Consider the following 18,513-nt stretch of genomic DNA (forward strand, 5'->3'; position numbering starts at 1 on the left):
TCTGTCTAGGGTGCTGATGCGGTGACAAAATGACGTACCTGATTCAGACAGCTCTCTAGACTTTTCATTCTGTATTAGCCGTCTGAGTGTTAGAAACCAGAGTTAATTAATAAGGCATATTTTCCGCCAGGGAGTAATGCAACAATGATGTAAGATTTATTCCCCATCAGTCTGGACGAGCAAGGAGAGGTTGAGGCAGAGGGAAGGCACCAGGAAACCTGTCAGTGATTAAATCTGAAGGCGCCAATGATCCTCCACACAGAGGAGGAGGAAGGAGGTTACTGTCATAAACGCTGGGGGCCTTTACCCAGAGGGCCGGCCCTTATTCTGTCCTCTAGACGCACACATTTCCTCTGGATTTATCTCTGTTATGTGGGAAAAAAGTCAATATGAATATCCTATAGCTAGAATATGAAGGAGACAGGAATGTTTCTCCCAGATAGGACATTAAGAGTGAGGATTTCTGAGTCATACTGCTTTATGTTAGAGCCTTCACTCAGTCAGTTCCGTGAGGGTCGAGGCATCCCTTACCGCATCCCCTTAATTGTATGCGTGGGTATGCAAATGTGCATGTCAGTCCCTGGGGCCAAGAACACCTGGATGTTGGGGGAAAAATGAGGCCGGTTGCTACTTCTGTGGTCTGAAGGAAAGTCAACCAAGGTCACCGCAGCTTAGGTACAGTCTCTGTGGGGATGTGGTGAAGCTAGGCAGCAAGCACTCCTAAATCCCAGTGGCTTGAAGCCAGAAAGGTTTTGTCTCCCTCAGTTTTCTTCTCCATCAGACACTGGAGGGTCCTCACGCAGGGGCCCAGGCTCTACCATCTGCAGGGGCTCCAGTCATCGCAGTGGGGAAACCAGAGCAGGAGCGTCCAGCCCTGGGGACTAACTGCCCGGCTGAGACGTGCCTGGGCAGGTCTGCTCACGTCTCACCGGCTGGCCTGGGTGCACGGTTGCTGTGGCTTTGGGGAAGGGGGCAGCCGGTCCTCTTGTGCCCCCGAAGAGACGCACCAGCCTGGACGTTAGGCAGGCCTGCTGCGGGGGACGGTCTAGCTGTCATTCTGTCTGCAGTGATCCCAGAGCAGACACAGGATCTCAGTGGATTCAGTGAACAGGTAACTCCACACAAGGGATGGACATTTTCAGGGCCAGAGGGTGGACTGTAATTGGTTGAGTTGTGGCCCCCCAAAGACATATCTGCCTGGAACCTCAGACCGTGAACTTATTTGTAATAAGGGACTTTGCAAATGTAATTAAGGTAAGGATCTCAGGCCTTTAATCCAAAGCTAAGTCTTTATAAGGCAAAAGAAGCAGAGCCAGATGCAGATACACAGATGAAAAGTCCATTTGATAGTGGAGGCAAAGACTTGTGTGATTCGGCCACAAGCAGAGATTTCCAGGTTGCCAGCCGCCCCTGGAAGCTGGACGAGGGAAGCAAGGAGTCCCTCCTGGAGCCTTTGGAGGGAGTGTGGTCCCAGCAACACATTGATTTTGGACCCCCGGTTTCACATGAGAGCGTGAATTTCTGTTGCTTTAAGCCCCAGGTTTGGGGTGTTTTATTTGGCAGCCCTAGGAAACTGAATCAGACTACCACGGAAAGCTGATCCTGCAAGAGAACTTCCGAGGAATTACATACTTCTCCCTGTGCTGTGCCTTCCCCTTCCCTGCTCCAGGCTTCTCCACCGCCTGCTTCCCTTCTCTTATTTCTAGTAAGAAGCCGAGACACCTCCTGGCGGTGGGACAGGGAGAGGGGAGTGGGTCTGGGAGTAGAGGGGGTGCACTCAGGACCCCGCTGGGGGAGAGGACGCTGGTGGTCCAGGGCAGCGGTTGGACAGTGGGGTGTGAGCATCTCCCTGCAGGGTTGAGCCGCAGGCAGCTGGCCCTGTGTCTGCAGTGGGACCACCCGGGGGACCCTGGTCATCAGCATTCATACTCCACGAGGTGCTGCAAGGCTGCCTTTGCAAACAGGCATCGGGGCTTAAAACTCTGTTTAAACCAAGTATGTGACTAGCAGCTGATAGACTGATTCATCTTGACTTGGGGCGGGTGTGGGTGTGCTAAGCCGCTTCAACTGTGTCTGACTGTATGAGACCCTGTGGACTGTAGCCCGCCAGGCCCTCTATTGAGGAATGGCCGCCTTGGGTCTGGAGCTTGGGGTGGGGAGGGGCAGGAGGGGCCTCAGAGACTTCACAGCAGACACCCCTCACCCTGCCCGAGGGCCTGATGCTGACGTTTCTGGGTGTCTGCTGGGTCTGTGCGGAGAGCCCGGACCAGAGCTGAAGGGGAGTCTGCTCTCAAGGGGCCTCAGACCCTGTCCTTGGGTTTCAGCCTTGGGCATCTTGTGTTCCCTTCTGAAAACTCACTTTGCTTCTCTGAGTCTCCTCCTTCCACCGGTGATAGGGGAGCCCCTTTCCTGGGGTTGCCATGGAGACAAATGTGAAGCAGATCAAGTGCCCTGCAGGGAGCCCTCCACAGAAGGACCCTTAAGAGAGGTGAAGGAGGAGGACGGGGGAGAACACCCCCAGGGGAGGTTCTCCTGAGAATTCCAGGCCTTGCTCCTCTGGCTCCTGGAAGCAGACAGACAGGAAGGCCGGCCCCTGGCCTGTGGTGGGGGGGCGGGGTGGCCTGCTGGAGGCCAGCTGTACTGTGTCCCTAGCCTGGGAGGACCACCCTTGCCAGACACAGAGCCCCCAGGACAGCTGTGACCCAATTGCCCTGAGCTGCTCTAAAGATGTTAAATTTTACAGAGCATACCTGGCCTAGGGCTGCCAGATGCTGTAATGAAAATTTATACATTTTTGCAAATTGCAGCAACCCAGCTTCCTGGTGGCAGAGGCCTCTGCTGCCTCTGTCTCCTCTCCAGGGAGCTGGGGAGTCCTGGGGTCCCTCCACGCCTCCTCTCCCTGTGATGGTGGGAGACTGACAGCCCCCTCTGGGCCCTCCCCTCAGCTTTCTGTGGCTGATTCTGGCCGATTGCAGAGGCTGAGAGCAAATTTGTCTGCCAGGTTAAACCCCCTTTATCTCAAGGCTCTGCTGTCTCTAAACAATTAGTGGGTTGATCTCAGTTCTTGATGCAGAGTCCTCTGTGGATTGAAGCTCAGCAGTGAAGTGACTGCCCGGGGGCGGGTCTGTCTGATGAGTCACAGCTCCTGGTCCTTTCATGGTGCCTTTCTGCCGTTCCGCTGTCAGGCAGCTCCTCTGTTCTCAGGACACCCCTGCGACAGGCAGAGAGGAGTCCTGGGTCCCCGGCTGCAGGGGGAGAGGTGCCGGTGAGGGGCGGGTAGCCAGGTGCTGGAGAAGGAGGCTGCCCGGGGTCCCGCCGGCTACTCCTCAGGCCTCCGCACTGGTCTGACCAAGGAAGCCCCCCCACCACCTGGCGGGCCTGGCCCAGGCGGGCTGGCCTCTTTCCTCCAGGGAGGCTCCCTCTCTGCAGCTCCATCCCTCCCCCAGGAGCAGGGAGACAGCTGAGAAGGGGAGCGCGCTGCAGCGGACTCACCATTTGTCACTGTCACACGGTTGGTTGTCTGGTTCCCGGACACCTGGCCAGCGGGCGTTTGCATACAGGTCTCGCTGCTGCTCCTGGAGGGGCTGTAATTGGAGGTGCCCACACCATACACCTCCCCAAGCTCCCAAGTGATGAAGCACACAGCTCTGCCTCGCGTCCTGACACCCAGCTGGGGGTGGCCGCCCTCCGTGTTCACGCAGGCCCGGTGCTGTTCATTACGGTGTTAACGTGGACGGGAAATAGGAATTTCAAGGGTTTGATGGAATTAAGACTTTCCTGTTAGCCACCACGACTCAGAAGGGGGTAGAAATACATCAGCCTGCGTGTTTGAAGACCGGGAAGCAGGCAAGCAGGTGGCCTGGGCTAAGGGGCCTTTGAGGCATAATATAATTTACAATCCTCCTGTTTGTTGTGATGTCTCTGCTAAACACGCTTCTCCCAGGCTAATGAAGCAGGGCTCTGCTCTGACTAATCTCTCCGTTCTGATGAGAATATTCAAACGCCCTGCGAGGAAGCAGGTCAACCGGCGACTGCAACGAACAACAGAAGCAGATGTTGGGGTCTGCCCAGACCATCAATAGCCAGGGTCCTGAGAGCGCTTGGATGGAAGGCCCTTGTGGGACTGGGGGCCAGGGACCCCGCCTGGCCACAGGAGACAAACTTGCTGCTGGTTCTGAGCCCTCTTCCAGGCTGCGGAGGTCAGCGGCCCGCAGGCCCGAGTCCAGCTCTTTACCTGTGTCGTGTATCTCAGGCGCTGCAGAAACAAGCCAGGAGGCTCGCCGCTTCACTTGGACTTCTCCTGGAGAGTTTGGTGAACACACAGGCTCCGTCACAGAGGGTCTGATTCAGAGAGGAACTGTGAGGGAAGAAGCACAAGAGACAAGTCCGGGAGCTGCCCAGCATGGGGACTTTCGCTCCACCAGTAGTTAGGGGCATCACAACGTGTCACAGGGCACTCTGCCCACTGCAGAAAGCCAGCAGTGAGGGGGGCCTGCCCATGAACCTGGCAGAGGACTCAGTGACACGGGCTCCTGGGGAGCAGGGAGCCTGGGTGGAAGTGCCTGCCCAGGGGTGACTTGAGTGAAGCTGTCAGGCCACTGTGAACTAGGGGGAGGCCCCAGTGCTGGGCAGCCATGGTGGTCAGAGGCGGTGCCTCCCCTGCAGAACCCTGAGGGGAAGGCCGGGCAGCCCATCGGTCAGGACCAGGGCTTCACACTCATCGGACCTGGCTCCAGCATTTGCTGGTTTCCGTCCTCAGCATCTTCCTCTGCAAGCGGACAGCTGCACGTCCGTGCGCCAGGAGTGTGGGTCCTGGGAGAGCCAATGTCATTAAGAGTGTCACGCAGGGAGCATAACGCTGATCTGCGGTGACGTGGGGAGTTGGTGTGAGGTTGGCCGAATTTGTTTCCTGTTGCCATAGTAGCAGATCATCACAGATTTAACAGTTGAGCACAACACCGGTGTATTATCTGTTTCCAGAGGTCAGAAGTCTGATGTGGCTCTGGCTGAGATAAAGTCAACTTTGCAGCAGGGCTGTGTTCCTCCCGGGGGCTCTGGGGAGAAGCCGCTTTTACGCTCATTCAGGATGTTGCCTGAATTCAGTTTCTTGGAGGGGTTGTAGGACTGAGGCCCATTTCCTTGCTGGCTGCTGGCTGATAGCTCAGTTTTCTCTGAGAGGCCTCTCTTGGGTCCTTGCAGGTGGGTCCCTACCTCTCAGAGCCAGCAGTAGTGCACCGAAGCCTTCTCATGCTTGACTTTGCTCTGAGTTACCTTTCTGCTTCCTCCCTCTTGCTTCAGCTAGAGAAAGTGCTTTGCTTTTAAGAGCTATGTGATTAGACGACCCGAGATAATCTTCATATGTAAGATCCTCCTGTGTGCTCACTCAGTTTTGTCCAGCTCTTTGTGACCTCATGGGCCAGTGGATTCTTTTCCAGTTGACCACCATGGAAGCCCAAGAATACTGGAGTGGGTAGCCTATCCCTTCTCCAGGGGATCTTTCCAACCCAGGGCTCAAACCCAGGTTTCCCACATTGCAGGCAGAGTCTTTACCAGCTGAGTCACCAGGGAAGCCCTGACTTCACTTATGTGCTCAGTCGCTCAGTTGTGTCTGACTCTTTTTTGTGACCTCATGGACCATAGCTGCCAGGCTCCTCGTCCATGGGATTCTCCAGGCAAGAATACTGAGGTAGGTTCCCATCCCCTCCTCCAGGGCATCTTCCTGACCCAGGGATCACACGCACGTCTCTTATGTCTTCTGCATCGGCTAGTGAGTTCTTTACCACTAGCGCCATCTGGGAAGCCCAGCATCACTACTAGCGGTACCTAATTTTTGGTTTATTTACTTGGCTGCACTGGCTCTTCATTGTGGGACACGGGATCTTTGTGGTGGTGCGTGGACTTCTCTCTCTAGTGTCTTGCGGGCTCTAGAGCACGGGCTTCATAACTGCTGGCTGGGCTTATTAAGCCCGGCAACACGTGGGACCTAGATCCCTGACCAGGGACTGAACTCGGGTAACCTGCACTGGAGGGCGGATTCTTAACCCTGGACCACCAGGGAAGTCCAATACCTCAGTTTTAAATATGTTGAAACGGATGCTCAGAGAGGCCTGGTGACTTGCCCGGGTGCTACAGCTGGTGGACTCCAGAGATGGGGGCCGAGTTCCCTTGTCTAGTCTGCCTCCAAAGTCAGAATTGGTGGTGGTGGTCTCTTGTTTTGTGAAGCTATCAGTATTGAGTTATAGTTTTGTGTATAAATAATTAAAGAGCCCTTGGTGCTGGGTGCACCGGTGCTTTCAGAGACGGCAGAGCCCCAGGTGTGGGCTGGCAGGAGAGACCACTGTTCACAGATGTTTATTCCCTTGATTCTTTGCCTCCTCTTTACTCCTCGTCCTCCACTCACCCCCGCACCCACCTGTGACGTTGAGCTTGGCCATGTGAATTGCTTTGGTAGGTGGAACTTGGAGGGAAGTGCCAGCATGCCAGCTGGAGCCCAGCCCCTGCTGGGCATCACTTGTTCCTGCCCCTCCAGAGCTTCTATCGTCTGCTGGGGGATCATGACCCTGGGCTCTGCCTCTCTAGCCGGAGACTCGACTCATGGAGCAGTCTGAACTTGACCCCAGTGCAAAATAGAGCTGCCCAGTCACACCTCGATTTTTACTGGTGAGAAATAAATGCTTATTGCCTTGTTCCTCTGAGATGTGGGGCTTGTTTGTTACACAGAAAACCTGACAGATACAGCTGGGAAGTAAATGCTTTGCAGGTTGGAGCTGGGCAGGGTGTTAAGGCTCCAGAGGAGTTAATAGAATTATTTGTTGCAAGCTTGGGAACTCCTGACCTGGAAGTAGTGCCTGCCTTTCGGCCCTCCTGGTTATCTTCATGCTCTGAGTTCCCCCCGAGGGAGTCCTCCTGCCTTCCTGTTGGTTGGTGCTGCCTGGGGAGTGATATCGGGCACACCCTGCCCCTGGGCTGAGGGTTCAGGGCCTGCGGTCACATCCTGACCCCCTGGAGACCCTGCTCTTCTCCAGATCGTTTCTGCCCTCCGGTCTCCTTGTGAAGGGTGCTGAGATAAAGGATGTGTGAGCAGAAGGTCTCTTTGTGGCTTCACCCATTGAGTGAACATTTACTGAGCACCTGCCCTGCTCAAGCTCTTGATAAGGGGCCTGAAGATGCAAGGCGGTCTTTGTCCTTGCAGCTCTGAGAGTCTCACGGGGGTTTGTTCAGACCCCATTCCAGGCAGGAGGTGCTGCGTGTGAAAGACAGAAGCCAAGACACCCCCAGCCCTCGGAGGAGGGGGGACCCCCTTCAGCTGGCAGCGGTGGGGCCGCTTCATGCACACGGTGCTGTTCAAACTCGAGGAATACTTCCCTCATGTGTTCTTGATCCAAAAAGTGTTCATTTACCATCTACTAAGTGCCAAGCAGAGTGACGGTGAACATGCGGCTCTTTGTGGCTGCAGGGCCTGTGGCTGCAGAGATGGAAGAGGCAGGATCTTCAGAAAATGGGAGCTGAGTAAGAAAGGAAGCTTTCTTATTGCAGTGTGGTTGGTTTGCAGTGTTGTGTTAGCGACTGCGATGCAGCAAAGTGACTCGGTTATACACACGCACACATTCTTTTTGTGTTCTTTTCCATGATGGTTTATCAGCAGATATTGAATATAGTTCCCCGTGCCGCACAGTAGGATCTTGCTTATCTGCTCTATACACGCTAGTCTGCATCTGCTAGCCCAGACTCCCAGTCCATCCCCCACCCACCCCCACCCCCTCGGCAACCGCAGGTCTGTCCGCTACGGCTGTGAGTCTATTTCTCCTTCGTAGATAGGTTCGTGTGTGCCGTATTTTAGATTCCACAATAAGTGATATCATATGGTATTTGAGAAAAGAATATTTTAAAATAAGATTTGGGGAACACTGGAGATCAAAAAATGGTCTGATCTGAGTGACGCGTCATTGCAAATTAAGAAAATCTCGGAGTGGTTTGTCCTTTTCACCTCTTTGCAGCCGGTAAGAATGGTAGTGAAAAGGTACAGAGAGCCTATCACGTACGGAGAACTGTGTGAGTCAGTTTAATTTCACCGAGACCCTCGACTGGGAGGAGAACTCGGAACGATTCTGTTCACTCTGATGAGATGTCAGTGAACTCTGTGTCAATCTCTGATCACGTTAACCTGCCAGATGGGACGCACGCTGGATAATGAAGGCCACACGGGGTTAGAAACGCACCCGTTTAGAGAAGAGCATCAGGGTTTGGAAAATTCTAAGTTACATGAAAGATCTGGGCATGTAAAGTAACGATGTCCAGAGTGAAGCTTTCACGGTATCCCTGCACCGTGATCAGAGCCTGCCTTACTCACCTTGAAGGCACACTGGTCTCTGTCCTGGCCAAGAATCAGTCGACCAGCCCCCCAGAACCTGCAGCCTTGGCTAGACTGAGATACGCTTTCCCTACTTCCTTTGGGTCCTGAACCTCAGAAGGTAGAGAAATAAGTCATCTTATAAGATTATTATAATACTGACAAGATTTACATTACATATAAAGAAGTCAGTTAAGTCCGTACCTTTATGTTAGACTGGGGACTGAGCGAGTGCAGTAATAACCTGTATAATCATCTTATTTGTGAAAGCTTTTCTGCAGTTTATGTTCTTGAAGGCTTCAAAATGGTCTGTCATGTTTTATTTGTAGATATGGTTTAAATTATTTAAGGGAATTGAATTAATTTCACTTGTAAACATTGCTTAAGAATAATTATTATCTAAGTTTTGTTTCTGAAGTATGTTGAGAATTACATTTTAAGGAGTATGAATGCCCTTCTAGCCATAAAACCACTACAGACATTAAACATCCTAGGGCACAAAGGTTTTCTCCTATATCGTGATGATAGATTATATTAAATTTCCTAATATTGAACCATTCATTCATTTGTTAATTCAACCAGTTACAAAGAATGTGTCCTATATAGACAAGATTCTTGTTATCAAGGGGCTTGATGTTCAGACACTGGTTCCCAAAGTGTAGTTACTAGAGCAGTGGCATCAGTATTACCTGGAAACTCATTAGAAATGCATATTTTTGGAACACCGCCCCTGACCTGCCCACAGACCCCTTGAATCATAAACTCTGGCTGAACCCAGCTTCCTGTGGTTTAACCAGCCTCTCAGCAGATTCAGAGACTCACTCAAGGGTGAGGACCACTGCTTTAGGTTTTCTCTTTCTTCTTGGGTCAATTTTATATTTCATGTTTACCTAGAAATTGCCCATTAAATCTATGTTCTCAAATATATTATCTTAGAATTGTGAATGTATTTATTAAGATTTTTTTAGAAGTCTGTTTCTGCAGGTGTTCTCTGTAGACTACATGTTAAACTGTCTTTCCACACATTTCCAGCTGATTTTTGGACACTTTGAAGCAGATTGTCCCCGGGAATCCTTGTTTGGGTGACCCCACGCGGACGTGAATTCCTTTTTGTCAGGTACGTCAGTTTCATGCACACAGAGATGTGGAATGACCGCGACGGCCCCTCCCCCGATTCACATCAAAGTGGAACGCTGATGTGCTAGATTCGAAGAGCTGACTCATTGGAAGAGGCCCTGGTGTTGGGAAAGATTGAAGGCGGGAGGAGAAGGGGACGGCAGAGGATGAGAGGGTTGGATGGCATCACCGACTCAAAGGACACGAGTTTGAGTGAGCTCTGGGAGATGGTGAAGGACAGGGAGCCTGGTGTGCCGCAGTCCATGGGGTCGCAAAGGGTCAGAAATGACCTAGTGCCTGAACAACAGCAGCAGATGCGTTTATGCTGAACCAGGGACTCGGGCCAAGGCCTCAGCATGGCGCTTGGCACTTAGTAAGTGCTGGGTTAGAAGAAACCTGTTGACAAGACTTCACCAAAGGGCTGGGCATCTAAGGAAGGGTGAGAGTCCACAGTCCATACCCTTTCTTTGCTGCACGTCTTTACATGTGCAGGCTGCAGCAGCTTGAAATGTGGCGCCAAAACATAGGTCCAAGTCCTGACCCCGGTACCCGTGAGAGTGGCCTGCCTTAGAAGTAGAGTCTTTGCAGGTGTGATTAATTTAAGGTCTCCTAGGAGATCATCCTGGAGTTCGAGGGGGCCCTCAGTCCAGCGACTGGTGTCCTTGCAAGGAGAGGAGAGGACGTCCAGATGCACAGGGAGACGTGGGTGAGGATGCAGGTGAGACTGGACTGATGCTGCCACAGCCACGGGTTGTCAGGAGGGAGATCTGGACCAGATTGTCCGTCAGAGCCTTCAGGAGGAGCCAAGCCTGCCTGAGGCAGGACATAGACGGGCTCCAGGTTAGACGTTTACAACTGGCCTCCTGTTTATGTGGGGCAGGGAAAAGGTGGGCTTCAGGCTGGACACTTAAAACTAGCCTCCTGTTTGCATTTCCTTAGCTGGCAGACAGGTGGGCTCCAGCTTAGGCATTTGCAGTCAGCCTCCATGTGCTTTCTGAAATGAAAGGAACAACTTAAACGGGGTGCTCAGCCAGGCGTCGTCCCCTGTGGACACCTTGAGACTGTAGTCATGGCAGAGAGAGCGGGGCTGAGCCCTGTTTGAGTCGAGGGTCAGGTGGTTCATGTTCCATGTCCTTGGAGCGAAGGAGACCCTGCACGTGCGCAGAAAGGCTCCCTGGGGGTCAAAAGGCAGGGCATGCCAGGCCATAATAAGTCTTGCTTCTTTCTTCCCAGATGCCTTTGTGTTGAAATCTACCTTGGCTGAGGGGTGTGTGCACACCTGGGGGAGGGTCCTGAGACAGATTGGCCACGGGGTGGAAAACAAGGCAGCCGGCCAGAGGAAAGCTGCCCCCTTAAAAGTGACTTAAACTCCCCGAAGGCGGGACTCCGCATGAGTCTCTCCCTGAGTTCACCTATTAGCCTTTCCACGTGTACTCTACTTTTCCAATACGCGTTTTGCTTTATATTCTCACCAGAATTTTCTTGTCAGGGCAGCCAAGGACTGGGGATTTAGGCTGTGGCTGCTGGTCTTCGTGGTCTAGTGGTTAAGACTCCTGGTTTCCACTCAGGCAATTAGGGTTCGGTTCCCAGTCAGGGAACTAAGGTCTTGCTTCCAGCCCCTGCTCACTACTGCTGCTTACTGCGAGCGACGACTCACGGCTGCATGTGTCCGAAACCATGCCCAGAGGTGGAGTTCAGGCTCTGGCCTCCTGAACGCTGGGAGAATTAACTTCTGTTGCTTTTGGTCGCCGCCCCCACCACCCCCAGCGGTCGTTTGTTACGGCGGCCACGGGGACTCATGTAGAGGTGAGCTCACAGACCACACGAGCTCGAAGATTGCTCCTGGCCTGTCCCTCTGCAGGGAACCAGGCCTGCTTACCATGCTCCCCCGAAGCGTCTGGGCCTCCCGCTTCGTCTGCGTGGCACTGACAGTCGGAAGGCCTGGCGAGTGGATTCTCGGAGTCAGCTCTGGGGATTAGCTGGATGCTGTTCGCTTGCCCTTGAGATTCCACGATTTCTTTGTCTGTGTGTGATCTCGAGGTACCATCTCACAATGAGCATTTCCTGGAGTTATCATCATTCAAGATGAAAGGAAAGCGGAAAGCAGAGAATTCTGCGTCTGGGGGACCCTGACGATCATCCTACCAAGGGTAGCTTGTCTGGCCTGGATTCAGTGAATGTCAACAACCACGTTTGCTGCAGGAGGCTCCACCCTCAGCCATGCAGCATGGCCCCGCACATGCTTCCTGTGAACAAGGCATCTCAGCCTGCCGGGCCGTCCCTAAGGCAGCTGCCGTCAACAAGATGCGCCAGAATCACTGTCGCACGTTCTTCCTGTTCTCGGTGGATGCATACAGGGCTGAGCAGGTGCTACGTGAGGACCCCAGAAGGGCAGTTTCCTGGGGTTCCCACAGAAAAAAAACCAATCTGCTTTCTGCCGGGAATCCGGGACTCCAGGCTTCATGGGTGACAGTTGCTTTGCTCCGGGTCCCCCCGCCTTGTTGTCAATGGCTGGGGATTTGCAGACACTGTGACTCCAGGCTGTACATTTCCTTTCTTCTCTCTGCTATTAGCATAACCCAGGCCTGCCTCCTGCCTGGGCTCTTCCCCAAGGTGACTGTCACCAGGCACTGGAAGGGAGGGGCGGGGAGGGCGGTTGGAACACCCCCGCGTTCTCCCAGCTCTGTTCTGAGCAGGAAACTGCCTTTCCTTCCATGGAGGAAGCCTTCCTGCTTCCTCCAGGGTGGAGGGCTCCCTCCCGGGCTGTGCCCATACGGGCGGTGCCCTGCACCCTTCATGTCCAGCCAGGTGGGTGTTCACCCCTGCTCCTGGCTGGGCTCCTTGCACCTCCCAGGCCTCAGTCTCCAGGGCAGGAATCCAGGTTGGAGCTGCTTGCTCCTGCCTCTCTCAGCCCCCAAATTTTGAAATAAAAGATCTGGTGGTCTTGGGACTTCCCTGGTGGGCCAGTGGCTAATGCTCCCAATGCAACGCAGGGGGCACAGGTTTGATCCCTGATCCAGGAGCTAAGGTCCTGTGTGCTACATGGCACAGCATTAAAAACAAAAGTCTGGTGGTCTTGTCCTCTGGGCGACAGAGGAGGAGATGGTTGAATGGCATCATTGACTCAATGGACATTAGTTTGAGCAAGCTCCAGGAGATACTGAAGGACAGGGAAGCCTGGCGTGCTGCCGTTCATGGGATCGCAAAGAGTTGAACACGACTGAGCGACTAAACAGAAACAACTTGTGCTCTTGGGGGAGTCCGGCAACCCGCACATCGCCCACTCACTCGCCTTTACGAGCTGCTGGGACATAGATCTCAGATATCTGGGGAAAAGTATGGCTGCCTTTTGGGGACAGGGAGGAGAGATGGCCCGTTCCCTGGCTTCTCTCAGCTCTGAAGACAGAGTATCTGCAAGTGGAGAACATTGCAAGAAACCAACCCCCAAACCCAGCAAGCCTCGTAGTCAGCAATTTGTTGTTCTTTCACAAGGTTGGAAATTTCTCAACCAAACAATCGCAGTTTCGGCACAAGTTCCGGGCATGTGTAGACCCTCTGTGCCTCTGTATTTTCAGCGGAGGACGCTTTACAAGGATACTCCGGTGATCAGCTCTCTGAACGAGAAACAGCAAACCTGCTGCAGAGCCAGCCAGAAGGAAGGAGCTGATAATGAGATACTTACCCAAATTGTTCAGCTCCCGCCCGGGGGAGTCAGAAACTTTGAGTGCAGATTGAAGGACATTGGAATAGCGGGAACGGGAGAATCACAGCCCCTGGCATTCTGAGTTTAGCTGATGCTCCGTGTTGCAGCTTTGTGGGATTTCTCTTCTGATATTTGCTGTACTTAATGCTGTTCATGAAAGGCTGTTTAAATTGGAAATTGGAGAAGAAAATGGCAGCCCACTCCAATACTCTTGCCTGAAAAATTCCAGTGGACAGAGGGCAGTCTATGGGGTCACAAGGAGTCAGACACGACTGAGCGACTGAGCACAGGTTGGAAATGGGTTTTATCCTAAGATACCTATTTTTGTAAGAATCCATTTCTAACTTATTCCCAGTGAAATACGGTTTCCTCCTGAACTGGGTGGGGGGGGTCTGCTGTCACCTCTCTGCTCTTGTTCGTCGGGTTGGCCGGGAGGCTCTGTGCACCAGTGAGCTGTGACTCTCCCGTTCCCGCCCTTCCCGGGTCCTTCAACCTGCACTCAAAGTTTCCGACTCCCCCCGGGCAGGAGCTGAGCGATTGGGTAAGTATCTCATTATCAGCGCCTTCCTTCTGGCGGGCTCTGTGGCAGATTTGTTGTTTCTCGTGCCAGCCTCCGAAGCTCTATTTCCTGTCACATAGGACATCTCACTGGCAAGTTTAACATCCCGACGAGCCTCCTAATGCCCTGAAACCCCGAGTCCTCTCCTTCTCGAGACACCATGGCTTCGGCAGAGATCTCCGGAGAAATTGAACACAGGCAGATGAGTTGTTCTACAGATGCTTTAAGCTTTCCCCCTAATGCAATGTGTTAGGTTTGTTATGATTTCTGTCTCATGGCATTCAGCTTCTTGTCAAAATGTGATAAACAACAGAATGAAGGGGTTTTTTTTTTATTAGCTGTTCATCGCTCAGTGGACTGTTTCATTCTCTTGCAGCCTCTCTTAAGTCTCCCTGTGGTTACTGAGGTGAAACGTGACAACCGGAGAGCCCTTTGGTGGCTGATGTACACAACTGAGCCAAAGCAGAGGTGCGCGTGCTCCTGAATTACCCCCTGGACTCCATCAGGGAGCGCTTCGCCTGATGGCTCAGTGCTTCAGGTACCTGCTATCCTGACTGCATCTGTCTGCTTTCCCAGCTGATCCCAAGTTCAACATCACGCCTCTTAATCTATCCCCATTCGCCGCTGTTGTCCAGATGTTGTTGGAGGGACTATCAGCTCTCTGTGTTCTTAATTAAAACCTTTTGCTGTTATTTTCTTTGGCTGTGCGGGGCCTATTTTAGTCGCCGTGCAGGCTCAGTGGTTGTGGCATGCTGGGTCTTTAGTTGTGGCCTGCAGACTCCTAGTGGCCACACGTGAAATCTAATTCTCTGACCGGGGATTGCACCCAGGCCCCCTGCTTAGTCTTAGCCACTGGCCCACCAGGGAAGTCCCACTCTCAGCTCGTTTTATTCTCCAGTCCTGAGCTACCATCTTGTTCTGTTTCTGCATTTCAGATTTATTTGACATCGCTGCCTTAGCTGTTTTTCATTGTATTTTTAAAACCAAATTATTTACATATTAAATTATTCACATTGACTTGAAACAGCTATGAAATACTTTTGTAGCCAAAAATAACGTTATCAAGATTTTTCAGGTCTGCTTTGTGAGTTTGTATTTTGATCTCTCCCAACGCTGGTAAAATGCCTATATGTTTATCCTCTGCAGAACTGAGAGTTGAGTGAATGCCGGTGAATCTGTGCTGAGATCGCCTTGAATCTATTCTGATCCAATTGCTGGGAACATTTAACAAAGTTAGTTCAAAAATAATATCCTCGTTTTTGCCCTCTTCTCTATACTGTGTCCATTTTTATCAGGAATTTCTAGATGTAATTTTTTTGACACTTGGATATCCTTCTTCCCCTGGAAATTGGTGTTGACATTTTTCTATAAAGACTTTGAACTCTGATGCTCTTTCTATGAAACTCAATTGAAGTCTTCAGAAAACTCATTCATTTTTCTTTTGGCTTATAGGATGGAGACTCAGTGGTGAACTTACCATTGTCTCCATGGAAAGCAGACATTTGAGAAGTCAGGGTTGGAAGATTCTTAATGCAGTCTTTGCTGGACCTCAGTAAGGAGAGGACTTCTTATTCCCGGATCTACGACTTTGAAGTGGCTTCTTAAATACACTCATGTAGTGTTAATGAGGACAATTTGCAGATGCTGTAACAGCGTGAGAGATTCTGGCCACTTGCCTTAGAGAGATGCTTTTACAAGGATATTGTTACCAGGGGTGCTTGGGAGGAGGTCATGTTAATGCAGAGATCATTTTAAAATAGAGATTGCCACAGTGTGTGGAAGGTACTTAATGAAGGGCTTTGTCCTGAAACTTGCACAGTGATTCCCGGGGCTTTCAGGTAAACCTTGTCTCTGCTGCCTTGTCTTAACAGAATGCATGATTTCTGAGGAAGGAGAGTCCCCTGGGTACAGCTGGAGTGTGGACAGATGGATGCTCCCCAATTACTGTCTTAATGTTGGTTTCAGGAGAGGTGCCTGTCACCCTGCAGCCCCAGAGTGGGTTAAATTGTGTCTCCGCAGAAGATGCTTTGGGGGCTGGACTCAAGTTGAGGCGGTGAGAACTCCGGGGAGCAGGTGCTGGCTGGGTCCTCACTGCCTGTCCCGGCCTCCCACTCTGGACCCTGTGGGCCCTGTATCATGGTCCGCCAGGTGGGCTGCCCTCATCTGCAAAGTGTGCAATGCCGGCCACCAGGCGTGGGCAGAAACACGGAACTTCTGTCAAAACTCACCTTCAATCTGAAGAAATCACATTGTTTGTTGGTTCGTCACGTCCATTTGATGAAGATGAAGATGACGGTACAAACATCATGTACATTTCCGGCTTTCCAGATGGCGCTAGTGGTAAGGAATCCACCTGCAATGCAGGAGACAAAAGAGATGTAGATTCGATCCCTGGCTCAGGAAGATCCCCTGGAGGAGGAAATGGCAACCCCTCCAGTATTCTTGCCTGGAGAATCCCATGGATGGAGGAGCCTGAAGGGCCACAGTCCATGGGGTCGCAGAGAGTCAGACATGACTGAGTGACCAAGCACATGTACATTTCATTAGTGGGGGTCCTGGTAGACAGGGGCAGACTCAGCGTCGGGGTGACCTGACTGGGGAGTCTTGAGCAGAGGCCATGCTGGGTGATTTGTCCCCTCAGGAGCTGTGACCATGGGCCCACCCTCTCGGTCCTGTAGGGACTGGACACTGGGATCCCTGGCCGACTCTGGGGAGAGGGAGGAGCTGGGGGCCAGTAGTTATTCCTCGGGCCCCTTCCCTTCCTTCTCTGAGGTTACATCGGTGGCTTATCCCCACTTGAGGGCCCTGATTCTCTCCAGGCTGCCTCTTGTGCTGGACTCTGCCCTCTGGGCTCAGGGTCTCCTTCCCCTCTTCCCTTTGGACCTAGAGGTGGTGACCACGTCTCAGCAGCCAGCCCCGAGCCACAGTGATGTCCCAGGGCTTCTGCTACACTCTGCCCACCTCATCCCTGTGGGTTAGCACCTCTACTAAGTGACAGTGAAGTGAAGGTGCTCAGTCGTGTCTGACCCTTTGCGACCCCATGGACTGTAGCCCACCAGGCTTCTCAGTCCATGGGGTTTTCCAGGCAAGAGTACTGGAGTGGGTGCCATTTCCTTCTCCAGGGGATCTTCCCGACCCAGGGATCGAACCCAGGTGTCCCGCATTGTAGGCAGACGCTTTCCCCTGTGAGCCACCAGGGAAGCCCTCCTGCCTCATTGTGCTAATTGTGTGAGCTGTATGCTTCTTGTCAGGACCCTGAGACAGAGGGACCCTCAAGATCATGTGGTCAGGGTGTGGGGGATACCCCAGGGCTGTACAGAGAGGAGCAGGTCAGGTGGAGAATGCTCCAGCCCCTGGTACCCCCGGGGAGGGGCTGGCCTTCCTCTCTCTCCTGTCTAGCATCTTCCAGGCTCCCTGAGGGCCGAATCCAGTGGGAGTCAGAATGTGAGGGGCTGTTGATATTGGCCATGCTGGACAGCATTCTGGGTACAGAGCCTGGAGAGGGGTGGATGCAGGTCTGGCACACGCAGTAAGTGCACCCAGCATATTATGCATTCATTTGGTCACTGGTGTATATAATAAAGAAATAGCCATGCATGTATTAGGATGCTCATTTCTCTTTTTGAAGATGTGAGTGGACCATTCAAACATTTCGGGAGCCACAGATTTGGAAGATGACTTACACATACTTAGATCTCAGGGTGGTGTGTTGATGATTTATGAGTAGCTGAGAGTTGTTTGGTGAAGATGTTTGACGGCACAGAGCGGATGCTGTGGGATGAGATGCAGAGCGGCAGAAGGAGAGCCCCTAGTGTCCTTCAGCAGCCGGCACTGCTGAGCCTGTGATGTGTGCCCTAGAGGGGCTTGGCTGGGACAATCCAAGTGGGGGACAGACGGGGGCGTGGAGCCAGTGGGTGGCACTGGGGGCAGGGAGAAGTGGGTGCATTCTTGATTCATTCTGATGGTGCAACCTGCAGATTTTGCTGCTGGATGGGTGTGATGTGTGAGGGATGAGGGGAGTCAGGAGGGACTCTGAGGCGTGTCCTGGCCCCAGTGGAGCTGCCACTGATGGCAAGCAGGGGTCTGCAGGGACGGCCGGGGTGAAAGCAGAGCTCAGGTTTGGGATGCGTCAGAACATGGCGTACACTCCTGAGGTTCTGTGGCTGCAGCAGCGCCTGCCCTCCTGGCGTCCACACCCTCTGATGGGGGACTGTGTGGCTCTTTCCGTAAAGAGGCAGAGGCTGTCTCCCCAGCCCTCCAGTCTGGCTGGTTCTGAGCCTTGCTTTTGTCGACAGAATGCAGAAAGGATGCTGTGTGGCCTCTGAGCCTTCCCGAAGCATCCAAGCTTCTGCTTTCTCGATGGCCATGAAGAGCCCAGTGTAGCCCATGCCGGGGGCGGGGGCAGTCAGAGACCGTGTGGAGTGGAGGGGAGCTGGCCTCTTGGGGCCCCATCAGCCAGCACCCAGTGCCCACATTTTGAGCTGGGCCATCTTAGGGTTTCCAGTCCTCTTCTGGCTGCTGGAGGTCAGCCTCTGTGGAAGTGACCCCAGCAAGGGGTCCTCAGGGACCTGCCTGGTCTGTCCAGACACCCAGCGCCCTCCCCGCCCAGTCCTTTCATGCCTGCTCTTCTGCCTCATGTTGCCCTACACACACTTGCTCAATGTGCCACGTGTCCCTCCTTCCTCTTATGCTTGTTACACGTGGGCTCCCGAGGCGGCCGATTCTGTTGCTGGTCGGGGTGCTGAGCCCCCAGAGCTGGGACCAGAGCCTCACAGTCTGAACTCT

The 18,513-nt window shown here is 52.9% G+C and overlaps 1 long non-coding RNA gene across 2 annotated transcripts; it reads left to right on the forward strand.

The window, feature by feature from the left end:
* Window positions 1-4,393: 4,393 nt before the first annotated feature.
* Window positions 4,394-17,515, forward strand: LOC139180017 (uncharacterized). 2 transcript variants are annotated; one of them, XR_011564346.1, is made up of 6 exons: window positions 4,394-9,467; window positions 10,080-10,184; window positions 13,809-13,981; window positions 14,105-14,266; window positions 14,875-14,960; window positions 15,181-17,515. It is a non-coding gene; the product is annotated as an uncharacterized lncRNA (long non-coding RNA). The 2 variants fall into 2 exon arrangements; XR_011564345.1 differs by having other exon boundaries at window positions 4,394-10,184.
* The last annotated feature ends 998 nt before the right edge of the window (window positions 17,516-18,513 follow it).

Source organism: Bos indicus, chromosome 26 (assembly GCF_029378745.1).
Source record: "Bos indicus isolate NIAB-ARS_2022 breed Sahiwal x Tharparkar chromosome 26, NIAB-ARS_B.indTharparkar_mat_pri_1.0, whole genome shotgun sequence".
Taxonomy (NCBI): domain Eukaryota; kingdom Metazoa; phylum Chordata; class Mammalia; order Artiodactyla; family Bovidae; genus Bos; species Bos indicus.